The sequence below is a fragment of the Dipodomys merriami genome, unplaced genomic scaffold, assembly GCF_024711535.1.
Source record: "Dipodomys merriami isolate MVZ:Mamm:240054 unplaced genomic scaffold, mDipMer1.0.p SCAF_17, whole genome shotgun sequence".
Taxonomy (NCBI): Eukaryota; Metazoa; Chordata; class Mammalia; order Rodentia; family Heteromyidae; genus Dipodomys; species Dipodomys merriami.
Window position 1 is genome coordinate 27,798,312 of NW_027203048.1, and position 13,218 is coordinate 27,811,529.

At 35.7% G+C, this 13,218-nt stretch overlaps 1 protein-coding gene and 1 pseudogene across 48 annotated transcripts in view; both read right to left on the reverse strand.

Moving 5' to 3' along the window:
• Positions 1 to 13,218, reverse strand: part of Nrxn1 (neurexin 1) — a 1,041,346-nt gene that overhangs the window by 254,776 nt on the left and 773,352 nt on the right. The window lies entirely within an intron of this gene.
• LOC138829043 (protein farnesyltransferase/geranylgeranyltransferase type-1 subunit alpha pseudogene) lies at positions 3,621 to 4,745 on the reverse strand (annotated as a pseudogene).

The window sequence follows — 13,218 nt, forward strand, 5'->3', positions numbered from 1 at the left end:
ACTGGGTTTGAGTTGTGATAAAATATCAGGAGCTTATTTCAACTTCTTTATGACTCTCATTCTCCAAAATGGTACTAACTGCCATAATTCATACATACAACAGCATTCTAAAGATGTGACATTTCTCTTTGAAAGTCAATGCTTGGAGTCAGTGATTTGAATGTGAGTCTCCTCTCTGCTCTATGACACTGGACAAATTACATAACCTTTATGGGTTCTACTTAACTCATTTGATAGCATAACTATATGACTACCATGCACTATTCTATGACATTTTTGTAAGAATTCAGCATAAGAAAGTGCAAAGAATTCAAGGCAACAGCGATGACCATCTGAAGCACCATACATGCCCTGATCAAATTTAGATCATTAAAGATCATGGTTAATTTTAAATGTTTTTACACTTCTAACAAAACTTACGAAGTGAAAACTGTGCAACTTCACTCTATGATCAATTTGAGGCTACTTTGGGGAATAACAAATCTGTCATTAAATGAATGTCATTCTGCAGATGAGCCTTAGTCAGCCTTATTCTGTATTCTACAAATATGCAGAGGGTTCAAAATGATAACCAAACACATTCCTCTAAGAAACTGCTTGGGCCCAGCCAAGTGTCAACAAAGATCACTTCAATGATGGTTTCCTCATGGATATAGATTTGAGACTCATTGTCTGTAATCAGTTTGATTCCAGTTTTCTCTCACACTGTGCAAGATCTTTGACCTTTGACTGCTAGTAATATCTAATGTTTTGATAGAGATTTTTCATTTTGTGCTGAACATTGCTATTCATTTCTATTTTATATTGTAAGGGACTATTTATTTTGATTTTTTTTGTCAGCCGTGGGTTCTGAACTCTGGACCCAGGCACTATCCCTCAGCAATTCAGCTCAAGGCTAGCATTCTAGCACTTATTCCACTGTGCCACTTCCAGCTTTTTCTGCTTATGTGGTGCTGAGGAATTGAACCCCAGGGCCTCATGAATGCAAGGCAAGCACTCTATCACTGAGCCACCTTCCCAGCCCTATTTTGATACTTTTAATAACATTTTTCTTATCAATAAAACTATTCTTTGTAGAGAGTAAAAGCAAAAGTCTTTTATAATATTCTATGATCACACAAAAATGTCTTATAAATAGAGCTTTCTTATTGCATAACTTTTGATTTTTATCCTTTCCCAAGTCCCCTAGATAGATATTTCCATAAAATTATCATTTTTATAGACAAAGAAACTGTTAATAAGTTCAGCTGGACAACTGCTTTCTAAGGAAACACACTGTATATATATACCACATTTTCTTGATCCATTCATCCATTGAGGGACAGCTGGAATGATTGTATAGCTTTGCTATTGTAAATAATGCTGCAATGAGCATGGATACACTGGTAGCTTTAGTGTGGCCTTGTTTGTGCTCTACTGGGTAAATGCCAGGAGTGGAATTGCTGGAATTATAGAATAACTTTATGTTTAGTTTTTTGAAGAACCTCCATACTGCTTTCTGGAGTGGGTGAATAAGCTTATATTCCCAACAACAGTATAATAGTCTCCTTTTGGCCACATTCATAACAGCATTTGTTATTATTAGCTTTCTTGATAATGTCCATTCTAACTGGGTTGAGGTGAAATCTCAATGTCGTTTTGATTTTCATTGCCTTTATGTACAGAGATGTTGAACACTTTTTCATGTGTCTGGTAGCTATTTTTACTTCTAAAAAGTCTCTCTAAGAATGATATTATACCATTTGGAAGGAAATGGAAAGATTGGGAAAAAATTATATTAAACAATGTAAGCCAGGCCCAAAGAAACATATGATACATGGTTTCCTTCCTTTGTGGTGGCTAGTATGTACCTATTCCTATGAATCTATAAGTAAACACACTGGGTGATAAGCAATCAATTAACTGAAGTGTAATAGAATCTATGGAGAGCACAAATAGCACAATTCTTTAAAAAGACAAAGTCAAAACCCAACAAAATAAGTACCAGGAAGTGAGTAATTGCAAATGGTAGGGGGTGGCCAATGGGAGAAGGTAGAAGAATGAAGGCAGGAAGGGAAAAGAATGCAGGTAAGTATTCATTGTGTATAGCACAGAATTGAGAAATATAAGGTATGGTGTAGGTCAAAGAGGGGTGAAGATGTTGAAGTGATGACACGGGATCAAGATGCATTGTACACAATGCTTTGTTAAAAGACAGAAAAATTTAGTACAAAACCTAAAATTAAGTAAGGGAAAGGGTGGGTTGGGAGGATGAGTGAGAAAGTTGAGAGAGGTGAAATTGATCAAGATGCATTGTATTGATGAACTACTATAGTGAATGGTAACCCCAGTGAACAACTACTTAAAGATAATAAAAAAAATAAAAAAGATAAAAAAGGAAACACATGCCTAATACCTGATAATAGAATTACACAATGATATAACTTTTCCATACTGTAATAAAAACTAATAATTAATTAATAATTTAATTAATATTAAGTTAAAATAGAATATTAACATAATTTCCCTTCTGATTCTACAGTATGAAGGAATGAATGGGAAGGCAGAAGACAGTGCAGTGATAATACTGTCTGGAAGTAATTACTTTTTCATTTTATCCTACTACATTTGTATTTACAATGAATTCATTCCTCTGAAGTCATTCAAGTAGTTGATATTTATATAGCTGACAAATGCCTTACAGTACTCTGGATTCATAATGCTGACAGGTTATTAATTAGAATTCTAAAGAAACCTCCTAACACCTTCAAAAGTGTTTTGGCATGTATATGCGTAAATGAATATGCATATATATACATATACACACATGTTCCAATTATATTATGTATATATGTATATACATGTATATCCCCTATATATTAAGCATAATCAACACATATACCATATAAATTAAGTATGTATGTACATATATATATGTGTATATATATATATGTATATATATATATACTTTTTTTAGATGCAATCTGTAATTTTATTACAAAACCATTCTTTGGGCCTTAGTTGGTTACAGTGCTAGCAAGATACTGTGCGTACGGCATAGCAGCTCTAATGTAACAGTTATATTCCCTGCTTACTGAACCAAAATTTAAGTTACTTCAAACCCATTACATACAAATTACCTGTACCCATCACTGATACAAATCTTTACTTGTATACCATTTAGGAAAGTGTTGATTCTGTACCATCTAATCTACATTCAGATTAAATGTTGATAAGACTACAAAAGTTCTTGTTCCCTTATGAGACTTTTTCTTTCCCCTTTCCTGCTCCAATTACTTTGTTTTAAATGAATCAAATTTCCTAGAGCTAGTCTGAATAGCAGCACCTAAGGAACATTACATTTAGTTCTTTTTTTTATTGTGAAAATACTGTACAGAGGGGTTACAATTATATGGGCAAGATAATGAGTACATTTCTTATCAAGCATTGTAGCCTCCTCCTTTGTTTCCCCTTCCCATCCCTTCCCATCCTCCTCCCTCTCTCCCTCCCCCCCCCCCCCTACACTTAGTTCTTGTTAAAAAGCAATACCTGTGCAATGCATGTTTACAGCATGGGTAAAAGAATGATCACCCTAGTTTTATTTAAATAAATAAAAGCATCCCATCAAGTTGTGGGTCATGTTACTGTTGTACATTTGGTTGTAAGTCACGTTCTCTACTGTGTTTGCTTTGAAGAGATCTTCCAATATATCTCCAATATTCCTTTCTTGTAGTGTCCTTTTCTTTAGCGAGGACTTCACGTAACTCTAATGCTTCATTAAGAATATCCTCCTTGTCACATTGGTCTTCTAGCATGTCTTCATAGCTATCCACAAGAAAGGCGATTAGGTATGGGGAGCTCTGACTTGGTTGCAAATCAAGGAGTTGATTTAACAGATTAGGGTATCTGGAAAGACCATGATCCTGCAGAATTCCTTTCAAGTAGTTCCATGCACTTTCATTATGTGGCACAAGTTTGATCATTTCCAGATTATACTGGACTTCTCTCTCTAATACAGTATGATCAGTAGCCAGTAGTATTAGAAATGATGACATATCTTTGGTTCCAGACAGTTATTTCTTACATCCTCTTTGAGAAGCTGGTCTACATACTGCAGCTCATTATCCCAAAGTCTAAATTCCTGAATGACCCATTGTCGATGCTCCCAGGCATGATAATCCTTTGCATCCTGATTAACAATATCAGCAGTAAACTCAAGCTCCTGAGATAGGTCCTTTAGCCATTCTACTAATAATCGCCTATGGTGCCAAACTTGATGGTTTGGGGGCTGTTCTTCAATTCTTGCAGTGATGTAGTTCATTTCCTCATGCAGATCCCTTTGAAGTGATTTTAAGAGAACTCTCCGAAAATGCCACACTGTATAATTGGCAGCATTTAACTCTATTGCATCCCGGGTGAGCTTAAAGGCCCGTTCACTTCTTTCATCACGCTGCAGAACAGCTCAGAAATAATCATAAACATCTCTAAATTTCTCACTGTAGATAATTTGGAACAATGGGACCATCGTTCTGTGGCGGTGGATATATATCAGCCTATTCTGCTCTGTCTCTGTACAGGACGTAGGTGGAAGAGTCCAGACTCACAAACCCGTCGTCCACTGGGGAAGCCACTGCTTCTTTGGCCTCTGCTGCCATCTCCCAGCAGCTCCTGTGGTGGTGGAGGGTGCGGCTGGTGCAGCAGCGGCTGCTTGGGCTGGCCAGACTTGCCACCTGTAGCAGCTTCCCGACTCCGTCAGTGGCAGCCATCCCACCATGGCCAGCAGCAGAGGCCTATATATAGACATTTTCTCTTCACTAATATATGCTGAACATTGCTTTTGAATATCCCACTTATTTAAAAAATATTAACAGAGGTTAGCATAACATATACAGTGTTCTCTCATAGACGTTCTATTAGACATCTGTAGTATGCTTGATTCATATGATTTTAAAGACAAAGAATCTTTAAAATGAAGGGTATCTGTCTACCCTATTTTGTCTTCTGGGAAAGGGGTTGAAGGCTAGGTGGTCAAATGACTGGGAACCTCAGAGTATAAAGCACCTGCCCATTAATAAACCAATTAATTACAATTTCTGATTAAACAGCTTCATCATCAGTTATTATTATTATTATTTTATAGTAATTGGAATTGAATCAAGGACTTGAATATGCTAGACAAGTACTTTAACCCTGAGCTATATGTTCAGCCTATATTAACACATTTTCACTTGACATGACAATTGTACATATTCATAAGGTACTAGGTAGCATTTAATATATCTATACCATGGGTAATGATCAGATCTGGACATTTGATATAATCATCACCTTAGGTATGGATTATTTCTGCCAGGAACATCCTCTTTGTTGGCTATTTTGCAATATTCAGGTGATTACTACCAACCATAGTTAATCTACGGTACTACAGAGAATTAGAATTTATTACTCCTATCCAATTGCACCCCTGACCACATGGAGGATCCTCCTTCCTTCCTTCACTTGAGTATTGGGATTCAAAGTCTCTCATCCTAAAACGAAGAACTTAGGTTAGATAGACTCTAAAGAAGCTTTCAGCACAAAAATAGTTGATGAATCACAATCTTCTTTAAAATTTTTTTCTGGTCCTGAGGCTTGAACTCAGGGCCTGGACACTGTCTGTGAGCTTTTGTGTTCAAGGCTAGCACTGTATATTTGAGCCACAGCTCCATTTCGGGGTTTTTGGTGGTTAATTGGAGAGGAGAGTCTCATAGACTTTCCAATCCAGGCTGTTTTTGAACCATGATTCTCAGATCTCAGCCTCCTGAATAGTTAGAATTACAGGCACGAGCTACCAACACCCAGATAAATCTTTTATCCACCTAAACTGTAATGGTGTTTTTGGCGACCTCATTCAACACACCAGTCAGGTAAAGTCTGCCCCCCACACACACACAACTTACATCGTTATAATTTTCTGAAGTGATGCTTGAAAGTTTTACTCATTTAAATCTCACATTTTTATCTTTGATATCTGAAAATGACGCCAGTGGGTAAGAATCATCGTAATTCCCTGCTCTCAGCATTTTCTGCCCTTTGCATGTTTTCCTCTATGCAGCAGGGACACCAGTTGAGCAATTTCCCTGAGATTTTTTTCAATAAATAAAGACACATGCTGCCATCACAGCTGCTTGACACCTACCAAACCCTTCATTAGCTTATGGCCTATCACACAAAAACATGAAGATACTTTAAATGTCTGATTGAAAGTCTAGTCACAAAACTACACTTTGTATGTTAACATTTCTAGTTAAAGAACTTTAAATTGATCTGAAATTTAAAAAAAAAAATTCGAGCTGCATCAAAGGAAGAACACAGACCCACACATTCTTTGTGGCTTATGTGCATTTTCTGGTTTCCATTAGGAGTATCCATTCAGTAATTCATAATAATAGTAAATATACAGAGTTAACAAACATTGGAAAGTCTTCAGTAGGAAAGGAAGTTCTAATGGTTTATGAAATCAAGTCTCTTACCTACTCACAGTTTTGGACTAATTGTTTATGAAATCAAGTCGCTTACCTACTCACAGTTTTCAATTCTGTGTTTTGTGTGCTTGGTGTGTGTGTGTGTGTGTGTGTGTGTGTGTGTGTGTGTGTGTGTGTGTGTGTGTGTGTGTGTGTGTGTGTGTGTGTGTGTGTGTGTGTGTGTGTGTGTGTGTGTGTGTGTGTGTGTGTGTGTGTGTGTGGTCTAAAAGCATTGGTTTCTTAGAGTTTTTAATCCAGTTTCACTAGATGCTTCAAGACAAAGTAAATTCATTGATCATTCAATGTCCAATGTTCATTCAACCCCCCTTAGTCTACCATCCCTTGGCATCCTTATGGTCTGTTTGAAACCTCCCAGACTTCTGATGATGCATGGAACATTACCATCCCCAAATAGCAGTTTAAGTAATGCACCTTTAAGATGTTTAAATGAGGGGGGGGGGAGGCTGGGAAGGCATGTGAAGGGTAAACAAAGGAGGAGGCTGAAATGCTTGATAAGAAGTGTATACATTAACCTGCCGATGTAATTGTAACCCCTCTGTACAGTGTGTTCACAAAAAATAAAAATTAAAATTAAAAAAAAAGTTTAAATGAAGGTTTAGACTTAATATGGCAGTTGTTTACACATTTGTTTTCAGTACTTAGATGAAAGGATTATTGAGATGTATAATACAGTCTAGATTACTCTCTCTAAGGCTGAGGTCCTAGGGGAACAGTGACCTGCCCATGCTATAATAGAGCTCTCCAGATGCTCATAGAGTTTTTACACCGTACTTACCCATAATCAGTTATATCTTCTAGTTCTTCCTCAACCTTCTAGATGTCTAGAAGTACCTATAGTTTTAATTAGCAAATTAATAATATTTAAATGACAAAAGTACTGTTTTGTAACCTGCTTATTTTCTGTCACATCTTCAAGTAGAATAGTCACTTTGACAACTGACGGCATTAGAGAAGCCTTTATTATTCTGGCTTTTTTATTATTCTTAGTAGGAAGTGATTTTTTAAAAAATGCATGGTCTACTATCTCTCATAGCTGCCCTAGGATAGCATGGCTGTCTGTAGCACTGTCAGCATAGAACCAAACTGGATGAGCAATAATTCCTTTCTCTGCTCCTTTGGAAATGGTTCATAGAGCTTCCAATTAACACTTGTCACAGGATACACCATTTCTCATAGAAGTATATTGAGAAGACAACTTTATTTCACATTAGTTGGAGGAAATCAAACTGAACTCCTTCTACCCAGAAGTATGTTTGGAAAGCCTGCATCCAAAAATTCACATATCCACCACTAACTCCAGAAGGATTTCTGCAAAGATTTTTTTTTTAACTTGGGTTTTAGAAATCATATATTCCAAACAGAATTTCTGAAACTCAGTAGAACACTTGCCTCAAAAGTAACTTGCATTTGAGATTGGTGTAGTATTATGGTATATATAAGAAATAAACAAATGTTGTAATGGGTCCACCTGTATCCACATTATGTGGAAAAATGAACTTTACAACTTTGGCAGTGGGGTGGGGTGGGGTGGTGGGGGGAGGATAGGGATTGTAAGGGGAAACAAAGGAGGAGGCAACAATGTTTGATAAGAAATGTACACATTACCTTGCTCATGTAATTGTAGCCCTCTGTACAGTATTTTCACAATAAAAATTTATTAATTAAAAAAAGAAATGAATGTAAAGAAAAGAATGTGTACTTGAATAATTTGCTGTCTCTGTCTTTCACATGCATGCAGACACACAGACACAGGAAGACGAATACACACAGGGAGATATTAACAAGTAAATAATGAGTATATTAGTGTCTTTACTTAAAATTCCTTAATGTAATTTTAATGAAGGATTTACCATTAATTACTTCCAAGAGTAGCAAGAGAGCATGTAGTCTCACTCTTTAAATTTATGTATATCACTTCGAGGTACAGGAGTCAGCACGTTAACTAGCTGAATGATACTAGACACTAGGTGACTCACTCTGCTTTTCCTTATAGGAGAAAGCAAGTGAATGAGAGAAAGAGAGAGAAAGAGAGAGCAAAAGAGCAAAAGAGAAAGACATTTCTGTTTGAATGGTCATATTTAATGGAAATTATTCTCATTCTCTGGACAATCTCATAAAACAAAAGAGGAAAATTCACTTAAGAAAATCATATATTAGAATTCTGCAGATTTATTATTGTTTCTGGAAAAATTTTTCTAACATCTCAGCTTTCTATTAGGATTCACAATGTCTTCAATGAGAAAGTAGAGGAAGGAAGGACTCATTAAGAGGCAGTTAGCACACTCTTGCACACTGCTAATAATCCCTATATTTTTCATTTTTATTACTCTCTAGGTTATTAACAAATATCTACTCATTATTCTTGTATTTTGATTTAGGAATGGAAATATGCATCAATAACCAATACTTACTGAAAGCGTTCTGCAATATTTAGCAACCCATAAGTGTATATGATAGCTTATGCTACCAACAAGACTTATTTTTAGGCACTCTGGATGAACTCTTCATCTTAACTAAAATATCTGCTTATAAACTAAACCTCATTTCCGTTCCTTTAAGTGTTTTATCTACTGTCTGAAGTCATAATGTATCTGCTTCATTAATTTTTCTACTGTGAAATATAGACTTCTTCTAATCTATTAATATTCCTCCAGAGAGAGTAGTCTTGACATAAAAGAGGGAAGACAAACCATAATTGCGAGTCAGAACTTTTCTAAGAATACCATAAAGTAATCGATGCTTTGGCAAGAGTTGTGACAAGCCTGCAAATAGCTATACACAAGTCCCAGAGTGTAAATGGAGAAAACTGACCAGATTTTCATCCGTTTAAGCCTTCAAAAAAATCTCATAGTTCTTTTCTCTCCCACTAGTTAACATTCAATATATCAAAAGGTTTCTAGCAATCTAGAAGGCTATCACTGGGCTTCTTCTAGGCCACCTCTTCGAGAAGTAAATAAAACCCAGATACAACAAATGAAACAAAATCATGGTGTACTGAACTATGGTTTTGAAAACTAAGAACAACATCATTAGAACATTAAATCTGAAATCACTCCTAAGAGTGTTCTGGAAGCCATGAAACTTGCATTAGGTTAGGAGTGTCTTGTTCCCTTCTCTCTTCTTTATGTTTATTCTTTATTCTTTTGCTTGGACCATGCCAATTGATAAAATAGTTCACAAAGCTATAATACGTACTTTTGGAAAGTGCCCTCCTCTTCTTAAATATGATCTCAAGTATTATTTTCATGATATATTGTACTGCATAAGACCAATAAATTATTGCTATTTGCTTCTTGCTCTATCCAAAGTACTGTGATTAATTGGTTCAAAGTGATTAAAAAATCACAATTGCTCCTATATAAGTAAAAAATCTAGTAGGATACATTAAAAATATGAATCATAAGGTAGGTGAGTGATTCTCAATGTTGGCCTCATAATACAACCACGAGGAGTTGTAATACATCACTCCATAGGAACTTACCTCAACCCATTAAATGAGCATCAACATGCTCAATTAGAACACAAAAAATGGATGCTAGTGAGAATAATATTGGTGCTCATATGGAATACATAATGGTGGATATAACCTAGAGTACTCCTGATGGGTGAGACTTTGTAGCGCTTAAAACTCCATGCAACACTTGGGGCAATGCTCCATTCATACTGTTCTGAAATTAACTGAGCAGCCTCTTTTGCTAACTTATAAGGGAAAGTTGACAGTTGAATATAATTGAATACTGTTAAAAAGAATACATATATTTTGCATAATGTTGGGAGGTTGGCTACTTTGATAGCAAAATTAATTAAGAGGCAAATGGTTCATGCCTATCATCTTTGCTATTTAGGAGGCTAAGAGCTGAGGGTTACATTTCAAAACCAGGTTTAGCAGCAAAGACTCTGAGAGTATTGTTTCTAATTAGACAAAAATTGGAAGTGGATATGTTACTGAAGTGAAAAAATGCCATCCTTGAGCATAAAAAAAAACTAAGGTAGAATGTCAAGGCCCTGAGTTCAAATCCCCTCATACTGGTGTACACACACACAGATATAGACACAGACACAGACAAACAGACATACACACACACACACACACACACACACACACACACACACACACACACACACACACAACTATAGCATTTGAATAAGTGAAAGAGAGGGAATATGTTGAAAATTCACAAAACAAAACTGATCATTGTGTTTTGTTTGGTTTCAGTCGCTGTAACTTGAAAAAAAAAATACAGTCCTCAGAACCCGAGTTGAAACTGGAAAGAGTCAGCAGTGGCTCTGGTCAATGGTTAAAAATAGCTTGACCAATGGATGAATGGAAACTCCCACAGAGGGCAGCCTCCAAAATGGCAAGAAGTATTTGCTGGAGCCCTATAGGGTCTGATGAATAGGAGGGAAAAGTAGGGCTGAGGAGCCAAAGGCAAAGAGCAGGGAAGAGCTAACAAAACCATTGTCCAGCCCCTGGCAATTGTATTGCAGGCATAATTGAGTTCTTAGGGTCAAAGCTTGAAAACTTGATATCCTTCTACTGAAGTGCAAAAGGATTAGCTATTTCCCTCAAGTTTTACAAAGGTAACAACAGCAAGTTATACTGGCCTTACCTTTTCTTAGCACACTCGAGTTGAAAACATAAACTCTGAAACCAACCATCAATCCAGGTCTATAGTTTATAATACAGGTGTACACCTTCCTCACTTTACCTTTAGTTTTAACTGAATTTTGCCTTTTGCACAAAGTCCATGCAGAGGTGTCCAATGTATGTTTGTTTCTTTTAGAAAATATTTAATTTAGTATAATATGATTAATAAAAATAGAAAAGACAAACTCTTCTTCCCCATTCAGGAAACAGGAATGAAAGTTTCCTCAAGTTCTTTTGAAACCAGTCAATCTTCCTTAAATGTTTAATAGCAAACTTTCAGTTTGAACTGATATTTGCATAAACTAAGTTTTCAAGGCTTACTCTCCAAATGATAGGTTTATTCTTAACTTGTTCTTTAGATGATTTTTTAATATACAGAGGGGTTACAGTTACATAAGGAAGATAATAAGGACTTTTCTTATCAAACTTGTTACCCCTTGCCTCATTTTCCCCCTAGTTTCCCTCCCCCCAAACCTTCACCCCCAAGTTGTACAGATCATTTTCAACATATTGTCTTGTGTATATTATGATTTTTTGGCACATAGATGTAAGAAGATGAATTTATTCTCAATCTCAGGGAGATTCCACCTTGATTCATTTACAAATATACCACATTGCTGTGTAGGTCCTTATTCTTAGATGAAAAGATTAAGTTAATGTCTCAGTTATATAGATAGATGAAAAGAGCAGATCTAAGTCCTATTTATGTTACATTATGTGCATTACACTTTCAAAGATGTCATTTCCAAGAAACAGATACAGAAATCAATAGTTCTTTTCTTAGTGCTAAGAGCTGGTCAGTTCTTCATCATAAAAAATTATTCTTTCTTAATCTTGGCTGCAATGATTAGGTCAGAGTTCCTGTAGAAAACAATACTTAATTCAGTAGTGTTTAGGAAATGAAGGGAAAATATTAAACTAATACTGTATAGAATATTTCAGAAAAATATTTCTATATATCTTCAAATCTCTAGTTATGCATTATATGGCATTCTACCTAAACATCACAAAATGAAACCTAAAATTGCAGAGGGAAAGATCCACCATAGGAGAATAGTTTCCAAAATTCAGAGTTTAGCTTTAATAATAAACACAGTAACATAAAATGCTCATGTTATAAATTTAATTTTAAAAAAATAGCATCCAAAACCCAAAATGTGGTACAATATAATCACATAAAGTAAAATTTTGAAAGGAAATACATAGGATGGCTCTAAGTGATGATTCTGTTCCTTTCTTTATATTTGTTATAAAATTCATTCAATAATATATGCATTCATTTTAAATAAAATGATAAGTGCATACATGAATGCATGCATGCCTCTGTGTGTGTGTGTGTGTGTGTGTGTGTGTGTGTGTGTGTGTGTGTGTGTGTGTGTGTGTGTGTGTGCATGATGTATGGCTATATAAAGGGCCAGGAGGTACCCCTGTCTAACTCAAGTGTGGACATTGGTATAGCTCAGGCTTTCCAACTTGTTTATTTCCATGAGCTCAGACAAATGAGAACACTGACTAATGTGCTGCTCCTGGGTTTAGTAAGAACATCAACCTTTAGAAAGTGTCTTAAAATGAGAAGTGTTACATGAGTTGATATTTTAGTTGTGAGTGTGTATAAAATTTTTTGGATATGGCTTGTCATTTAGTTAGGTACTTATTTTTGGCCACTCAGTGTGCATACGGATAGGTGTGACTTCATATATGTGATAAAAAGCCTGGCATTTGGATATTTTTGGCCAAAGTGTAAAGTGTGAAATTAGATACACCCAGAGGCCAAAAATAGCCAATGGCAAGCCAATTACATAACTGTAGTCTTCCATATAAAAATATCTGGATTAGTTATCATGAAACAAGCGCTAATCTTCACTACTACTGTTTCACTTGTATTTAATAGCTACTAAAATTACTGCTCTTAGAACACATTGTGATGTAAAAGTTATAAAGCGTTATAGAGTTATTCCATTCTTAGCAAACAATAATGTTACATATAAGTTAAATTCTAATATCAAACAGGAAAGTGAGCAAATGTTGCATAGGAATGTTAAGTGGATCAGGGGAAGTACACACATA